Source organism: Solenopsis invicta, chromosome 6 (genome assembly GCF_016802725.1).
Source record: "Solenopsis invicta isolate M01_SB chromosome 6, UNIL_Sinv_3.0, whole genome shotgun sequence".
NCBI classification, from domain to species: Eukaryota; Metazoa; Arthropoda; class Insecta; order Hymenoptera; family Formicidae; genus Solenopsis; species Solenopsis invicta.
The window spans coordinates 21,021,377-21,040,626 of NC_052669.1; the positions used below are offsets into that span (position 1 = coordinate 21,021,377).

Sequence of the window (19,250 nt, forward strand, 5' to 3'; positions counted from 1 at the left end):
ACTTGGATGAGAGACCTGTTATACTATTTATTATATTGTACGCCGGTAAAACCGCTATTTAAGCGCAACCAACCGTGCCGCGGTAAATAATGTACGCTTCGTACTCTTACCTTGGTCATTTACAATTTACGCTTGCCAAAGAATGTGTAGAATGCGCGTTTTACATAAAGGACTGCGTCGCGAAGCAGAGACGCGGTTTACCGTCGATTAACGGAGTCAAGTTCGACCTTTTTGAAATTTAATATTCTCTGCGGGAGACGAGTAACGTTTCGAAAAAGATATATAAATACGCGTTGGTGGTATATCATATTTTGTGGAAGATAGATAGATTAGTTTTCCTTTTTTTTTTAGAAGACGGATTATGCTGGAGAATAATAAAGATAATGCGCGAACCGCGAATGGATTCAATCGAGCGAATATCATCGAGCTTTCGCTCGCAGAATCCGTTCGCTTTTAAATCCGCGTATTCTCTCATCCCTCTCCCCGTCCGTTTCAGGACTTTTCTCGTAGATTTTCTGAAACTTGTTTTCACTGTAAACGACATTATATCTCCGGCAACGAAATCTTTCCTGTTTCCATGGAAGTTTTCAATTTAGACTCTGGCGAATCTCATTCCGAAATTTCGTGCCGTTAAATGCAGCGATATGAACCTTTACTTACAATCTATTACACTTAGCACTGTGCACGGTTGTGCAAACATAACAAAACGCAGTTTTTTTTTTACGTAAAACCGCGGCTTTATCGTAGAAATTTCCCACGAGAATACGTCGCCGTTGATTCAAATAAAAACGTGGCGAGGTATTTTGCAATTTCTGCCTCTCTGCAGTTTTGATATCAATTTTCTCATATCGTGCCTCCCTTTTTCCACAACGTACAAGACATCATAAAAAAATGTGAACGGAACCATCTGCTGTTGCTGTCTGTAGACTACTACGACTGTCCACTATTGCAACAATATATTGTCTTCCTTCAACAAAGAATACGTTACCACCACCTGTTAATACGATTTTAACATTTTCTAATTCTCTTTTGATTAGCATATAAAGATACACATTTGCGAGTCCACTTAAATACCGGCGTTACCTTCTCGTTAACCCAGATCACTAATGTGGATTTATCCGGTGGCACATCAGAGCTGTGGTAACGAGAAAATGTGACCTTGCCCAATTCAATTTGATCGGTTAACTAAATATAATTAAGTCATGGCTTCTTAATTATCGCACTCTTGTTCCGCGCAATTCTATATTTTAATTATTATTAAAATTTCCCCGCATAATTTTCAACGCTTACTCCCCGCTGAATTTTTAAAGGTGATCTATCCTTAATGGAAATTTTCATGCTGTGCCTCTTTCGCAACTTTTGAATATTTAAATTTAAATTAAATTTACGTTATATGATAAAGCGTTCCACATTTCGCCTACACGTGCGTATGAGTTAATTAGGAGATAGTCTGCATTTGTGAGGCATGATGATTATCAACGCTTTTTACTTTTTTGTATTAAATAGTTTTTGGTTAAATAGTAATCGATTTTAATTTTTGCAGAAAGATGATAGACACGATCCGTGAGAAAAAAACTCTTAAAACTTCGTGCAAACTTTATTGCACGTGAATGTAAAATTTTATAATTTGAAAATTATGAGAATTGTACCAAATTGGATTAGTGAACTTACTGTAAAGATATTTCTTTTTTTTATAAATGAAGAAACAAATAAAGAATTTTTTAATCTGCGCGTTTTTATGAATTTTACGACAGCTGCACTTGTACTTCTTAATTAACTGTTTAATAAATAGAGAATCGAGTTAAAGGTAGCTAATTAATTGAGTTAGTTTGAAATAATTAAAATGAATGAATTTGATTAAAGAGTCCCAAATCAATTTATGAGGTGAAAATGGACTCTCACTTTCTCGCGACTTCACGATTAGAATATGAAGTAGTATGGTAGGTTTCCAGCTATGCTTTTGACGCCATGCGATAAAATGTGTCGCTGCATCTGCGCATTGCTAATTGCACCCAGACACGGGTCGCAAGAGCGTGGGTGCCGGCGAATAAGGGCAGGAAATATTGACGAATGCAGAACGAACACCGAGGGTTTGACTGCGGAAGTCGGGAGAGATTGAATGAAGGCTACGGTACACAAGCTACGCAGGGAAAACCGAAAACCTTTGCTTGCGCTGGGAGTAAACGAAAATGCTTTCACCGATATATGTACTAAAGCTGATATGTTCTCACGTCCCGGAAGCGAGCAACGCACGGAAAGGTCTCATTACGCTTTCATACCAATTTTGTTCATCTGACTTTGATTGATTAATTAATAGGCTTAAACGTTTTACGCGGATAATAATTTTCTTGTATCGGATATTTTTTTAATAAAATCACGATATTTGATTATCCGGTATAGGTGCGGGTATCATCAATTCGCGGTTTTAATCTTTTAATACAGCCATATGGTTGCGGTTGCGAGCAAAATTTCTTGCTTAGAGGCGGTGACGGTGGCGTAGGAACCCATACATGAAGACTATGATTTACGGCAGTAGAACTTTCGACAACCTTCAAAAAGCATTCCTAAAGCGCAACAATGTGAGGGTTCGAGAATGCACTGCGCGTGTGGTGGAAGTTTGAAAGTATTTATAATATGATGGTATTAAAGCTCTCCAAGAATTACGATAATACTTGTAAATCGTTGGGCGTAGACTTTTCATTATCATTTTGTTGTACAGATAGTTTATTAAAAACTTGTAACAAAAGCTTTATACTCACGTATTCGATATTCGCGTTCTTTGTACACTACGATGATTCGATATCTACAAACTTTTTCCATTTGTTAGTATTTTCGCTGCAAAAACCATTATAAATCAAATTTTTATCGTTTCCTTTTTTATAACTAGTTTCAGGGCCAAAATTTGAGCATTCGTGACCAAAATTTTTTGTTGTTGATTAAGAAAAAAAAAATCTACCTAGAAAAGCCATCAGTTTTTAAATTTCGATATCTTTTAGTTGGTATTGTATAGCCAAAATATTTTTAATTTTTATTTTAATATAAGTCTTTTATCATGTTTCATCTCATTGTCAACAAAATTATCTAATACGTACATTTGCATTAATTCTGGGGATATGCGCAAAAGTTTCTTCTCTCACTGCAGGGGTTCCCTTATCAAAAGTCTAACCAGATCTAAAGGATTATCTTTTTTTTTTCCGGGGAAAACTTTTCCCTCTCTGGAAAATGTGGAAAAACCCGTTGTTATTATATGGCACACATGTGAAATCGTCACATTGCAATGGCACATTATTTATCATCAAAGGATGAATAGTTGTAACGGCGTGTCACGAAAATGATCTATCGTGATCCACCTGTTGTACTATAATGGATTATTACCTCGTCCGAATATATTCGGAAGAAATATTAATCTGTAATTTGTACACATGATTATCGTCGAATGGATTGCTATTTTTATATAAATGTGTGATCATAATTTACGAAATCCCCTTCGGGGTTTGTATGTCACTACCAACGCAACATGGGGGTGATAATCCGAGCTTATACTGAGCTTATAAATACATATTTAGATTTCAAATTAGTATCTCTTATTTGAATTTTTATACGAAGTAAATCTTTCTTTAAAAATTGTATGTAAAAGCTTTGAAAAATTATTTTACGAATGTTTAATATTTAAAACATATTAGATTGTAAAATTATTTGATTTGTTTATCATTTGCAAATTTACATATTCAAAAATAAAAGCTAAAAGAATAACTTAATTATATAAAAAAATCTAATATAATGCAAATTTAAGTTTAATGCAATGAAAGACTGATACAAATGATATTATACAAATTATAAATTAAACATAAAAAGATGAACGTGAACATGTACGATGTATTTATTAAAGGATGAGTGAGCGATAATTTTATTTTGTCTGATAGAGATTGTTATCTTTTAGGGAACAATATTCACGAAATTTGTACACAATTCCTAAAGATTTAGATAGATATAATTTCATCGAGAAGTCAGGCATATTCGTTAAATTATGCGATATAGATCGCGATGCGCGGGAGATCGCGAGAGATCAACGATTTGCGTAGCATTCGAACATCCTCGGAATTCAGGGGGACTTCTTTTTTATTCTTTGCTTCCGCCAAGGTTCTCAACTCACCTTCTTACGACGTCGAAGCTTTGCTTCTCTCGGAGGATATTCCGCGATCCAAAGTAGATGCTGGAAACAATTCGCGATCTCCCCGAGGCTTTTCTTAGCTATTTGCATCGAAAAGATGAGGATTGAATTTAACGTTCGTAAATTTTAAAAAGGAAAGAGATATTTGAAATTAATTAAAGTCTAAAAAGTCTGGGAAAGTTGTATTTTTCTTGAAATAATACTCATATTTTTCTTACGTAATTCTACACTGGATAAAAATTTACCCGCATAATTAAGAATTTTTTTACATTTTTTTGGGTGGACTTTTTATGTCTTTTTTTATAAGAGTTTTAAATGTTCGAATAACTGAAAGTAATGTAAAAAATCTTACTAATTGTTATTGTAAGTTATCATAATTTTAATAACAACAAATGTATTAAACTCCTGAATTTTACGCTTAGGTGAAAAGTCACTCGCGCTCAGATAAAAGTTATGGTTGATGAAATTGTTTTTTTAACTTGGTTTCTTTAAATTAAAGTGAAAATATTTTTGAGGAAAATAAAGATCTATTTGATTTCAAGAAATGACGTTATTTGCCTTTCTTCCAATAAAAATCAATTATTTGTTCAAATTATTTGTTTAATTTAAAACAAATAATTTTTTAATTTAAAGTATGTGGCAGTATGTGAGAAATAATTTAGTTGTTCTGGTTTTAAAAATATATTTCTTTAATTTAAAAGATGATTTGCGTTGCACAACCAAACTATTTCTTTAGATTTAATAACCAGAATAACTGACAAATTTTTTCACATGAAAGAAATCTTTCTTGAACTGTATAGCAATTCACAAATTTTTTTAACTTGAAATTTTTCTCTCGGTGCACGTAGCAAGGGTTAATGTTGCATGTGATTAAAGCAAAATTGTAAGATAAACGAAGTTTCGCCAGTTTATTCTTTCCCAACTTTTTACTATTAAAATGGATATCAATATTTGCCGTTCACACCCACACAAGTATAATATCAAGTGACATTCTCCTAAACGGCTGAGAAGAAAGTTTCTTTAACTTTTCGTTATAACGAAGCGTAGAAGTGTCTGCCGTCGAAGTTTAAGAAACTTTTGTCTTGATGGAAGTACATACAAAAGGTATGCACTATAGAGCAGACACGCAAATTGAGATTTTTGTAATGAACGCTATAATATAATACGATTGTGTAATTTAACAAGTCTGCTTGTTCACGGCTTGAGGGATGATACGATCGGGTTTTCCGTTGGCCGCGTCAATCTTTGGTATCATAGCCACCTGAGGGATTAGTCCATTATCGGGTTGCAAATTTACGAGAATTTTTCATGCCAAATTTGATGAATGATCCTCAAATTTATCTCTAACTTTAATCGGACGATGTGTAACAGGAGTTATTCAGGCCGAACTCAAACGCAAATTAAATAAACGTATTTTTCAATTACACGAGCTGTGTTTACACGCTTGTGTACGCACGGGACCGTTATTATGATGCAATAACACACAAAGAATTCTTTTTATCATTGTTTTTATGAAACACGAAAGATACGATTGTTATATTTGTGATATCAGAGGTCACGAAATAAACGGTTTACTCTATCTCGAGCGATTGCACGTTTCGATACCATTGAGCTTTTTATTAAATTGACGTTTTCGGATAGAGCATTTCGCTTTTTTTTTGCCTGGTAATCCGGAAATAGATTTTCGATGCAACGCGATAGCCAATGATGTGGAAAGTACCGTTCATGCGGTTTCGATCAATTTGCGCGAATTATTTATTAATCATGACAAACAGGTTATGTGTACTTTCCTGTATAATCGTTTTCCTTCGTTATATTACTATTATTTCACCTTATTATATTATTTTTATAACATTTCTATTAATTTTTTTTAATGACTATCTCATATTTTAATTACGCCTCTTTTATTTTTTCTCTTTTATTTTTTCTAAATTTCGATACGTTCCGATTGATTCGAATCACTCGTGCGCGCTGTTTCTATTTTTATCATTTTATCGTCTACAATCTACGCAACAGTTTTATTCGCTGAATTGTTCTTCTCTATGTAAAACGGAGAAGTGATACCGAAAACAGAATAGGGGACATTGCATGCGGGATGTGAAACGAATCACCGCATAATAGCCGGCGAAGTTTCTTTTATCTGTTTGTTATCTCCTGCAATTCTCTGATTTCTGTTTTCTATTTCTCTCTGTCGAGAGCTACTTTGATTCTTCCACATCACATGTGATCATCGCGTTTTATGATCTCTGCTCTCTTTCTGGCATCATCGACATCGCCATTTCCGACTTGGCGTATTATCTATTATTCGCTATATTTGCGGACTTGGTGGAGCTAGTTTACGAAATGATATTGACTGTAGCACAATAGAGCGCAGTTATTACCGCAGTAACATTACTGTTAGTCACTGTTACAATGGTGATGTTTTGCATAAATATCCTTATAGTGAGAGCTGCATCTAAAAACCATGAATCTGTTATGTTGCACATGCATAATTCATGGATGTTTATTATAGTAGAGATTATTATTAATATAGTATTGTAGATTTATTTATAAGATCAGAGGTTGCTAAAATAGCTGATACGATTCATTAAAAATATAAAATAGGAAATGTTATAGGTCATGAGAAATTATTTAAAAAAATAATAAATACTAAATAACTTTTATTTTTTTAATACATATTTTAAATACTACCAACCCCTGTATATAATAAATATTAATTTATGTCATGTATTTTTTTTTAAATTCTACAAGTATTAATAAAAAGTATACCTAACGATTTTATTAAATTTTAATTTGATGCTATATTACGGAAAGAACGGTTTTGTTTTTAAAGTATTTAAAAATTTAGCTTGATACAGATCTGAAAATAATTTTGTTCCATCATCGAAGTAATTATGAAAAACAAACAAGCATATTGAATAACTCTGCAAAAAGTTTTGGCATTTTAGCATCTTGATTGTCCTACATAATTATTTTGAGGATCTAATGAAAAAAAGTATTTTTAGAACCAGTTAAATTTTCAGATACTTTAGCAAAACCGTTTTCTCTGTGTATGTATAAGTTTATTCTTTGGAGTTTTATGCTGAGATGAACATAAAGCTTTGCGTAAAGTTTTTCAAATATCTGCATAGTTTTTCAAACATTCGAAGTAGAACGCGATCATAATTAATATCTTGTATTTTTTAATTTTTTATAAAATTTTTTGATTGTCAAAAATTAATTACTATATTGCGTTACGTTGAGAATATTTGCATTTAAAACGAAGATAATATATTTAATATATTGATTTATTTATCGAAATTAATTTGAAAGGGTCATTGGATGTTTAATGAGTGTTTAATTTAATAACGCGATAACTGTAATATTGTAAACACTCATTTATATAGAAATGATTAATTAAATAAACGTTCGGCATATTTGAGAGGATGCACAGGAACGGGATTTAGTTTCATTGTCGGACAAACTACTTCGAATTTTAATGTAAATCGAGACGAAGCGACGACAACCGAAGGAAATAGCATCGAGGAAAGCGTACTTCAGGAACAAAGAACTTCCCTTTCCGTGATTTCGATTGACTTCTCGGTGCTATAATGTACCTTTGTTTGACGGAGCGAACGCTCTGGGTCCCCGAATAAGACGCTCGTCTTTCCCTTTTGGCACTATAAAAAAAATCCTACCCTTAATAAAACCCACCGTAAAGTAAAGTCTTTGTATTAAATACAGAACAAAAGAAACGTAATGAAGCTAAGATATTTTTGTGTTGAAGAATATACGCATTGATATAGAATTAAGTATTTTTGTGACTATTATCTAGTATTATTAAAAGACTATTATGGGAATCTAGCCAAACATTATTAAATCTATAATTATTATTTGTAATAAGATGTTAAATTGTAAAAAGAATTTTTTTTTCTTTGTACTGAAAAAAAAATTACTAAATTTTAATAAATATTTGTATATTTGTAAGAAAAGATATATTTACTAAATGTAAATATATATTTATTTGGTAAAAGAACAACTAATTAAATTCGATTTTATCGGTTTTTTTTTATTGAATAAATATCTATGTACTGTAAATAAAAATTTTCTTGCCAATATATAAATGAATGTTTATTAAAATTTAGTAAATTTAGTAAATTTTGTTGAATGTAATTAATCCGAATTTATCGAAATTATTAAATTTACATTCAATTAAGAAGAATTACTAAGTTACTTTGTAATCGCTATTTTTGAGGTGATAATGCTTTATGATAATTCTTTCAAAATGTGAATCGCAATTAATTTAACCCCTTGATTTTACATCAAGAGAGTGCCAGGTGCGGCTTTAACTATTAGCGCGTGTTCGAAGAGGAGAATCCTTGTTCCGCTTCCCTACTTTAAATATTGTAATACCTTCGATATTGCTCCATAAGCGGATATCGCTCTCCTTTCCGCCTGCTAAATTTCATGTCGTTACTGGAAACTAGGAAGCGGAACAAGACCTTTGGTGGTCTACTTTTCGGACGTGTCAAAGGATAGCGCGTCGAAAAGAAAGGAGAGAGAGAGAGACTTGAGGGAAACTACCCGATAGAAAGAAGAGACCAGTATTGATTTTGATCGTGAAAGAAAAGCGGATCTTTTAGAATGTCACGATAAGAAAAAAAAAAAAATTATTGTCGCCGCGTTGACAATTTTATATGGACAGTTCTATTTTTATGATTCCATTTTTTACGGTACAAATTTCTCGCGCGTTTTCGTGTCTAGTATTTTTCATTAAATACAGAAGAAAAATGTATAAATTTGATCTACTCCGCTAACCAACAAATTTATAAACAGGTAAACTCCATATCGAAATTATTTCTTCACATGTGACACAGTTCATCTTTTTTGAACTGAATTAACATTTCTGACGAATTATCTGTACAAATTCCGTAAAAATTTCCGACTTTATAACACCGATAATAATAACAATTCATTTCCAAAGTTCACGAGGTGTAGCGTGTTATAGGAAGATTTTAGGCTGTGCTGAAATATTTCCATTTCGTGCGAACCGCGTAATTTTAAAGATTGGGTCAGAGATACGCGTTTCAACTTTCCCAGGGTACTGGATATTTGCCGCAGGAGTACGTATAATTGCGTAACCTAGATAATTGCATATCATAGTATCCTCTGTGGCGGCACCGACCAGCTCATATCAATTCCATTGGAAAGCGACGGAAAATATTTATTTTTTTTTCCTCGGTAAAACTCTCTCTCTCTCTCTCTCTCTCTCTCTAGTGTTACCGCAGAAATTATGCGTCTCTCGAATTGTGAATAGAATTGCCTTGTGCATAATAAAATTCTTACATCAAGAAATACTTCTCTACTCTTTAAATCGGAGTATATTATTCACTAATTTGCAGTGCTTTGCATACTTATAACTGTGATTACAGTGCTTCGGTAAGTCAGTGTATTATCATTGAAAGAAACTTCCTATAACGCGGTGCATATTTCACTTATTGATACAATTTTAAGTGCCGAAGTCAGTAAAGCACTGAAATGTAGTATCGAGGTCAGTTAAATCAAAATTTCACTAGTTTTGATTTAGACAGTACAACATTGAAGTTATTTAGAGAATAATGTTTTTAACTTAGCGCAGTGCGCGTTGCGCGACCACTTACCTAGTTGAGAACTAAGTTGTTCGAAAGATTGTTCAGGCGTGTTTTGATGCTTACGAACCTACGCGAGGGCTCCGCGAGTATCTCGGTGATGGTAAAAGTAGCGCGCGGTTGTTAAACTTTTTACTTCCACCGCGGTGCAGGTACTGGAAGTTTAAGGGTTGCTTAGTTGGCACATTAAGGGGGGGGGGAGGGGTTCTTGATGTTGTTTGATTGCGTTCGCATTACAAACGTCTCTGCAAGTCCGCCCACCGTAAAAAGTGGAACTTCTCCGCTCGTACCCTCGCGATAGGATTATGCTGTATTTCGTGCGGAATGATTCGCCAATTTATCTATTCTATCGAGAATATCGTTTAAAGGTTTGATCCCCGACGTAAAACAGACCGGAAATTTACTCAAAATGATCCCGTAAAATGCACTATAAAAGGAAAATCACTTCAATGAAAACGTTCCTTACCAGTTAAATCGTGAATACGAATTTTCAAGCAACATTATCGCGAACGGAAATAGAATTAAATTAAAGGGATTCTTTGAACAAATTATTACTGTAATTACAACTGTAACGGTCGTTGTTTTGAAGTAACTAAATTTTTCATTTAAGGAAGCACAGATTTTTTTATTGCCGAATATTGCGTATTTAAATATTTAAATTTATTAGATATGTATAAAATTGTTTTATTACTTTGGTTATTATATTTTTTAATATTTGGCATTTTATCATTGATTTGTCTAGTTATCATATATATATATATATATATATATATATATATATATATATATATATATATATACGCACACATGTATTGACATGTATGTGTAGTAATAATATGAGATTTGTATACAAAGCAGTTCTCGCAGATTACTTTACTCGAAATTGCGCAGCTTCATTATGTACAAGAATCTTAATGAACTATTTCGCAGATGAGAGCTCGTTTTGCTAATGAATAGGAATACTTTTCTTTAAGACGATCGCGAAGAGGATCACGGTCTGCCCGTGTACACATAATTATTTCAAAGAATTTTAACACAGGTTTGCTCATAAATATATAATTTATGCAAGGCGTTGTAATGGCGACTTCTGTTAACGTATCATTTTCCGCTGCAATAAACGCACAGGTATTAAGTCATAATTGATTCTGTGAATATTCAGGTAACCCAGAATTGCGATGAAAAATCTGATGAATAAATCAGTACACGTATTCGTATGTATAAATACGGATTTAATTATTATAGCATTTTATATTATATTATTGTTATCTGTTTTTATTTTTTAAAAATATGAAAACAGGTAACAGTAACTTTACGTTTTATGCTGTGCATTTAGAAAAGTATGAACGTCAGGAGAATAAAAATAAAATGATACGTTGGATTATAGTGTAAGAATGTAATAAAATTTTTAGTACTTGCGGAGCCATAAGCAACACTGAAGTAAAGAGTATCACCTTACGTAGCAAGGTAACAAAACTAAGAAGTCTAACACTTTAAAAGAGAATTGCTATGTACGATCATATATCGCATCTTTACCTATAAATCGAGAGTGAAAAGAATAAGCATACATAGAAAAGCATGATAGAAATTACTTCATTCAAATGTGTTATTAGAATTTCAAATAACCGATTTACATAAAACAAGCAAACATTACTTATTTGATATAAAATTCGACGATATTGTATATAATTTTGTAAATATAATTTTGTAAAGTGTGTTATATTCGCAATAAATTGTGTGCGAAATATCGCGTTGATATATACTCGATATTTCTGAATTTTTAATTATAATGTAAAATCGTTATTTGAGTAGTATTAAATAACATAACATATTTACTTGAATCGAATAATCTTCTTTCTCGGTTTTCTATAAAATATTCTACTCTTTTTATTAAACGTTATTCAGAATATCGTGCTTTCTATGTTTCTGACTTGCTTGCCAGGAATACGAAGTTTCCTACTTATTGCATATCAACATGTACAAAGTTTGTCAACATTTTCTATTTACCAATGTGAAATGTTTTTCAAGCGACGATGAAAGTTTGGCAAGAAAGTATATAAATTTATTATAAATTTTGTAATTCTGTTTAACCGTTTAACGTCAGGATGATATTAATATGAAATTTTTATAAAAGAAGTTTTTTTGACATACCTTTTTTTATTTTTTACAGTTAGTATCAATATCGCGATGCTTCGTTTTCTTGAGGTTTCTACTATTTCGCTTTTCGTATGGATGAAATTTCATCTGAAATTGACGCGCTGAGAGGGGTCACCGGGTTAACGAGACACGAAACTTGAATCTTGAATTCTAGAATATCGTACCCGCGAGCCATCGTATCGTTCCTCTTCGACAAATATGGGCAATTCTACCGCTTGACCCGGTTGATTCGATGCCTTTTGGATGAATTCGAGTAACACGTTTTGCTTTTCTATGAAAGTTTCGACAACGCGGTCTGAAAGCAAAAAAATTGCCTTGCAATCAAGCCGCTTCCGTTCCGCCGCGTGTCAAAAAGTTTGTGTTGCAATTCAAAATTCAATTTACTTTTGTTAACTATTTTTATATTTTATTTTTTTTATTCTTTGTCATTATGTGCACATATCTATTTTTTTTTTTTAAACCGTTTCTCGTTATACATTGAGGAAAAAGTAGTCGATTAAATTCTAATTGATTGAATTTCTTGAGTTCAAATATTTATATTTTTAAATTAAATACATAAATACTTGAATACCAAGTTGAAAAATTTGGTTAACAACTTTTTTTCTCAGTATATATAAATTGTTAATCAAAAATGTAAACTGCAAGATAATTTGTGCATAATGTATGAGTTGAGTTACCTTGATGTTACTTCTAACAAATAGACATAAATTATGACTTGTATATTGCATAATTTGTAACGTGTACTATCTATTAGGACAAGTAATGTTTAGGCAAAGCTAGGTACTTCCGCGTGTACCTAAATTAGGCCAATGAGGTAATTTCCATGCCCAAGAATATGTAACATATATATTTACGTTTTCTATTTGAATTGCGAATTTATTCTGGTAGGCATTTTGTGAATAGGTATTAGATAGTTTTATTATTTCTGTCTATAGTAACTGAAAAATAAAATTATTAAGAATTCCAATCAAGAGTTACCTTTTGTCTGCAGTTATGCACAAAAGATGCACAAAACTTGAATCCATTTATTGAACAAAAACAGAACAATAAGTAGACTATTCAATTGATTAACAAGCAAGACTGAAAGCTTATTTATTAATACTAAACAATTACTGTGCACGTGTCAATGCATATTTTTGCCAAAAAAACTGCTTTAACTACTGAATAAAATTCTATCAAGTTTAATAATATTTTTTGCAACAAATTTTTTACAGTTTTTGGAATAAAAGGAAATTGTAGTGATGTTTGTACGCATTATAATTTTTAATTTGCATTTTTATTTCATGATATTACATTTTTGACTTTACTTAAAAATTGCGTTTTAAGTGCGGCGCGTAGTTTGAAGGACCTTCTAAATGTTTGTAAATTTATCTGGAAAATTATTATTGGAGCTAAGATCTGTTTTTGATCGGTGTGACTATTCTTGTAATTTAAATCTATCTAATTCTTTATTTCCTATTCATATTGTTACAACGAATAAAAATGTAGCAATACTAGACAGTAACTGGTAGGTAACTGATAGGTGTCTACGAATCTGCATATATTTCTATCAGAGTAGCTAGAATACCATTAATTTTATCAAAGATTATGTATATATATTTTTTGTATGTAGATATGTATATATTTTTTGTTCGAATTAATTCAATTTTGACTTTTTTGCTTTTAATAACGCAAGCTATGCGCTTAATAGCGAAAAAGTAAGGACTCTTAAAATTGAAATAAATATAAATCAAAAAAGAGTAAATAATAATTTAGTGTAGACGACAATGCGTAGTTATTTGGTAAAATAATAAATAATTTAGCTGAATTAATTAGGATTTTGTGCGTTTTTAGTTTCTGCGCTACTAAATGTTCTTATTTATTCCTTTTTATCGTGACAAACATTTATAGACGCTAAAATCATGTTTTGGATTATAAACGTCACGTAAAGTGTTCCGAGTTTTCGTGATCATGATCATGAGAATCGTCGGCGTTAAAATATATCGCAATAGCATATAGAAGGGGTTGAAAGAAAGAAAAAAAAGCTTATTAATTTTTCCACTGTCTCTACCCTTTTTTCGCTTGGTTAGTTCCTGCTCTATTTTGTTATTTAACCGGAATTCCCCTATCTTTTTTTTGTTGCTGATACGAATTGCTCATGCGACAAGTCATCCGCGTATTGCAAAGTAAATTGAATCTCATCCATTGACATGCCAGTTAGTTTCGGGCACTTAATTCTCATCGCAATGGGGTGATCCTCATGATTAGACTCAATTTTTCTAGTTTACCTCTTAGAAAGGACATCCCTTTGCTGCCAGCTGCCACCTTTTGATAAACGTTCGCCATTAACCGAGCGAACCAATATAGCGTAACAGATCATTAAAAATGTAAGAAATGTTGCACTCAGCATTACTTTGCTGGAATTAGCTGCTTTAATTAAACATAATGGCGTCATTATAACGACACCAGCTAATGGGCTGTTTTTTCTCGTAAAGAGCGTCGGATCCAACAGAGTAGATAAAAAGATTTATCTTTGCTTACGATACATTTAATACGTTATCCGCGCACGTGGTGCTGTAATCTGCGATACCTGCATTACGTGATCTGACATACTTGAAATAAAATTGACGAATGTCGTGCATGGGGAAAAAACTTTACGATGTTTAACGGGACTGTCGCAATATTTTAGCATAAAACAGCAATTTTTCAATCTGTAAACGATCTAGCGTCTCTATATCTCGCTTATTAACCGTCATAGCGTGTGACGTAGGATAATGCTGCAAGGAGCGAGCGAGCCCCCGTCGGAACTATTCGCAGTCATGAATCATCAATGGGTGCGGGTATCGAAAGTCGATACGTCATACCATGAAATGTGAACAGAGACTCACACACAATTGGTAGAATTTTTGGATAACGAGTCAAACACAAGTCACTTGAAAATGTTACGGGGTGCGCACAAATACAAACATAATTTGATATAATTTTATAGAAATGTAGGCTTGAAAAAAGAAGGATTAATATCCTATTAATTTACTTTAATACTCGCAACAAATGAAATATCAAAAGATATGATTCGAATTTTGTGAATTAGAATCTAAAGGCAATTATACGTTGTTTTGAAAATATAAACTTATTTTTCTCTTCTGTTTTATAAAATTATAAAATTGTATTTTATACTTTACTTCAATTTAATTTTCAGACACTCTGGTATTATCGGATGAATATCTTTTACGAATCAATCATGCACATTACTCGAAATCGGATGAATATCTATTACAAGTGAATAACGTGAATAACAATAGATATTATAATGCATTTATGATAATAAACTATTCTTTTTTAAATAGTGGTAAACCGTACATTTGCACAATAACGCACAATAACGTTAATTTGCTGTAAATAATACTGACGTTGACATTGCCGTATAACCGACAATTAATTGTTGGTTATTTTACATCCCGTCATATTCACATGTACGCCACGTGTGACTCGCGCATATAAAATGCATTCGAAACTGACATCAGAGGCATTACAATTTTAGCTGTGAGACATATCAATTAGCGGGCCACAATTAACATACCTAGGAATTTATTGGACGCGAAATCCTGATGTGAGGTCTGCGAAAATTTTCCGGGTGGTCGTTGCACCGGATTTTCCCTTGTTCATGCTTGGCTAACTCCGTGTATTCTCCTCGTCGTTTCTACTTAGAGAGACAGGAACATTAACCCTTGTGTGCATGCTAAACTTCCTCGAGACCGAGTCCTTCCCGAGTTCTTCACCGAACACATTCGGCAGTTTGACGCGTCATGCTTTATACGTCAGCGCGCCAATAAATCCGTTACAACACTTTGGCAGACAATTCGAAGACGTATTCTTCGTAGAATTTCTGATATTTCGATGTCTGCTTCTTTTCTAAGTGCAGTCGAGAAATTTTCAGTTACGAGTAAAAAAATTGTCCGAAATTGCTCTCGAAAATTATTCTTTATTGGATTAATTTTTTAATTACATAACTGATGAACTGGATACTTTTTGAATTACATCGAAAATTATCTCTCACTGGATTACTTTTTTTAATTACATAACTAATGAACTGGAGTCACTGATCAACGATACACATAATATTTAAAATACCTCCGTTAATTAAATTTTGATTAAACATGTTTGACTGATTCGAAGATGTGTATACGTATTTCTCATCCAACGCAAGTCTGAGTTGGGAATGCTTAAAGATCGATTTCTCTCTGTCACGAGCACAGCAGCGTATCCCGCCAGAAATTCACTAGTAACCTCAAGTTCGTCGGTCCCGTGCTTATCAGTCCAGTCACGTTCGTATTTTCTTTGGATTCCTTTGCACGACCGAGCTTTCAGAGTCGAACCCTTTCTCGGTTTAGGCTGCGATTAATCATGGCTGCTGCATGCGACGTCTCATTTTCACATGCAAATTTTTCACGTGAAAGAGAAATTCGAGAGACGATATTCCGCCAATTTATCAGACCGGAACTTCCATTTCAACCAGAATTCGGCAGAAAAGATCTGCCTGCCGGGTTTACATTTTGTCAACAATTCTAGCGTGATCGATGCATTTTTACGGCACGAAAGTATTTATTTATTTATTTATTTATTCTTTACGTAAATCGAACGCGATTTCTGTCAAGCCTTCGATGGCCATCGAAACCTCGTGCGTGTGTCGCGCGGGCACCAAATTCGCATACAACTCGAGTTCCTCGACGGCTCTCGGCCGACTGACCGAAAACGAGGCTCTACCTCCCGCGCCTCGTTGTCCGCGCATGTGCCATCGTAGATATATAAGATGAGATTTTGGTGGAAAGCCTAGAAAAACGGGACTGCACGGATCGAATGCACGAAAGTTGACTCATTCATAAAAAATGTGCTTGGTTCTGCGAATATGATAATTGCAAATGTTTTTACGCTTTGTTTTTTACTTTTTTACGTAAAATATTGTACTATATTTACACACGCGTACACTTTGCTTTCAAAACAGTATTATATTATATTAAATTAGAGTTTGACGTTTAAATGAAAGGGAAATAGATATTTTAGAAATTACATTTATACAAATAATTTAAAGTTTAATGAGAAATATATTACATCTCAAATTTACGCTTTTTCTTCTGCTCATTTTGTGAAAAGTTGATTGGAGTCTGTTTTTGCAGTCAGTAATATTTCCGCGGAAGTAACGCGGAACATGTAATAAAGTTCCAAAATTACGCTGCATTATAATAGAAATTTTAATCTCACGAGATCACGCGACAGCGGCGTACAAAGACAAACACGATATAGAGAGAGAGGGAGATTGATGGAGCTGCATATTAATTCTGTTAAAGCTAGCCAAAATCTCATCCGTCACAAATAAATCCGTGGGAGACGTTGCTTTCAAATTTCGCAAAATTCGATGAATACGCCCTTCGGGGACGATAATTAATCAATCAAGCCGTGTTTCGCGAATCTGTAAATCCTCGAGGATTCCTCAAATATCCTTCATTTTTATTAAAAGAACAATCTCCGTAACCTCCGAGAAAAGTGATTCGATCGATCGATTTTATGATAAATTTAGATATCGCACGCAAATGTTCTCGCGCAGTCCTCACGCAGCCCATGAGAAATGGAGAGAAGCGAACCTAGAAATTCAAAATCCTATTATTACGTTTTGGTGGAATTTCGTAACGGAACCATGTGTCGGACGTGAATTTATTCTAGTGAAACGGCTTGGGTACTAGTACGCTAGTATTAACGAGGGAAATTTGCTTACGCGGAAATTCCTTCTTAAATAGGTGTAACGTCGTCGAAACGCATGAGATGCAGTTCAGCGTGCTAATTACAAGAAGTTGCACCGTCCGGAAGTAGGTTACGTTAAGCTCAGTTAAGAATGCAGGCGCGGACACGATCGTCAAAGTGAATGTGGAAAGCTCATAAGCATGGGTCTCTGTGTGCGAGTCGCATATGCAAATGCATGCGCATACCGATTGTGAAATGAAACAAGGTACCGTATTTTCAATTATTTTCTAAAGAATTTAATTAATCACGTACTTGCAGCACGTTACACCATATTTTTAACAAACTTTTGATATTTCCAAATTACACGTGAAATATATAAATACGAATGTATGCAAGTGGCGTATTTTTGTGGCTTACATTTTTTTAAATAGCTCATGATATGCTGTAATCGATAATCGCGTATAATTTAATTTGAACTACAGCGCGCGCTTATACGGTGAACGTGATCGAACGCATGCGAACGCGTTGCGTCGCTTATGAATGTATACGGCTTTTGTGTATAAAATTTGCTTGCAGCCCAATGGTTGTGTACCTAGATGTTACCATACATTTTGTGGTCTTCTCAAATCAATTTCCGCGTTTCGCGTTTCGGCCCAGGAAATCGAACTCGTGTTTTCATTAAATCGAATATGGAGAATGTGGACTCCGAGAAAAAATTAATCATAAATTGGCAATAGATTGGAAAAATTTTTTTCTCTCTCTCTCTCTCTCTCTCTCGCACGAAGTATGAATGTAGTTAACATAAGAAAATTTGTCATTGTTAGATAAACAGAAACTAACAAAGCGTGTCGTATTTTTTCGTCATTACTTCGGTCAGCCAATTAAACGTGTTGTTGAATCAGATTAACTGGAACTTGTAGTGCACTGCAAATGCACGGATACGTATGCGGAAGTACGAATGATTTTTAATTAAATTTGCAGTCTAGTTTTGATCGGACTTCTGTTGCGCTTCGTTTATTTAACCACTGGGTTTACGTTCAACGTTCGCCTCCACCACTTGCGTGTGATAATTAAAGTGATATCGATTTTCTTAATGAGATGTCGAGTCTGTGGCCGCGTTGTCGTGCACGTGTCTTTACTCAGTTATGTTGTGAATTTAATCTGACACTATCCATGTGCTGCGAAAGCACATCCGCAACTAACTCCGATGTTCTCTCCGTGTGCATATGCGCTCTGTCTCTCTCTCTCTCTCTCTCTCTCTCTCTCTCTCTCTCTCTCTCCTCTCACTCCGTCTTGCTGCATATATACGTGCGTTTATATGTGTGTGTGCATGCGCTTATGCGGGCAATGTCATTGCAGTAATGCATATAGGGATTGCCACATTCTGCAGCCGCGAAATCACAGCAAACAAATGGATGGTTTTCGAATTTGTATTATACGTCCGTTATATGCAATCTAGGAAAATTTAATACGGCTTTACACTTACGTACCAAAGTGGCAAGTTTGCCCGCTAGACGGGCATGAATATTTTACTTGCGGTGTGCACGTTCACAAGGAATTATACATACGGTGCGATCGAAGCG

General features: G+C 33.8%; 1 protein-coding gene across 6 annotated transcripts in view; it reads right to left on the minus strand.

The window, feature by feature from the left end:
• LOC105203786 overlaps positions 1 to 16,691 on the minus strand; it is a 55,007-nt gene extending 38,316 nt beyond the window's left edge. For 3 of the 6 annotated variants that reach the window (XR_005574996.1, XR_005574997.1, XM_026135253.2), the window contains exon 1: positions 15,512 to 16,691. The gene's annotated coding sequence lies outside the window, so the exon portion shown is untranslated. The remainder of the gene's footprint in view (positions 1 to 15,511) is intronic. The other 3 variants (XR_005574998.1, XM_039450452.1, XM_026135254.2) reach the window with 2 other exon arrangements.
• Positions 16,692 to 19,250: the final 2,559 nt, after the last annotated feature.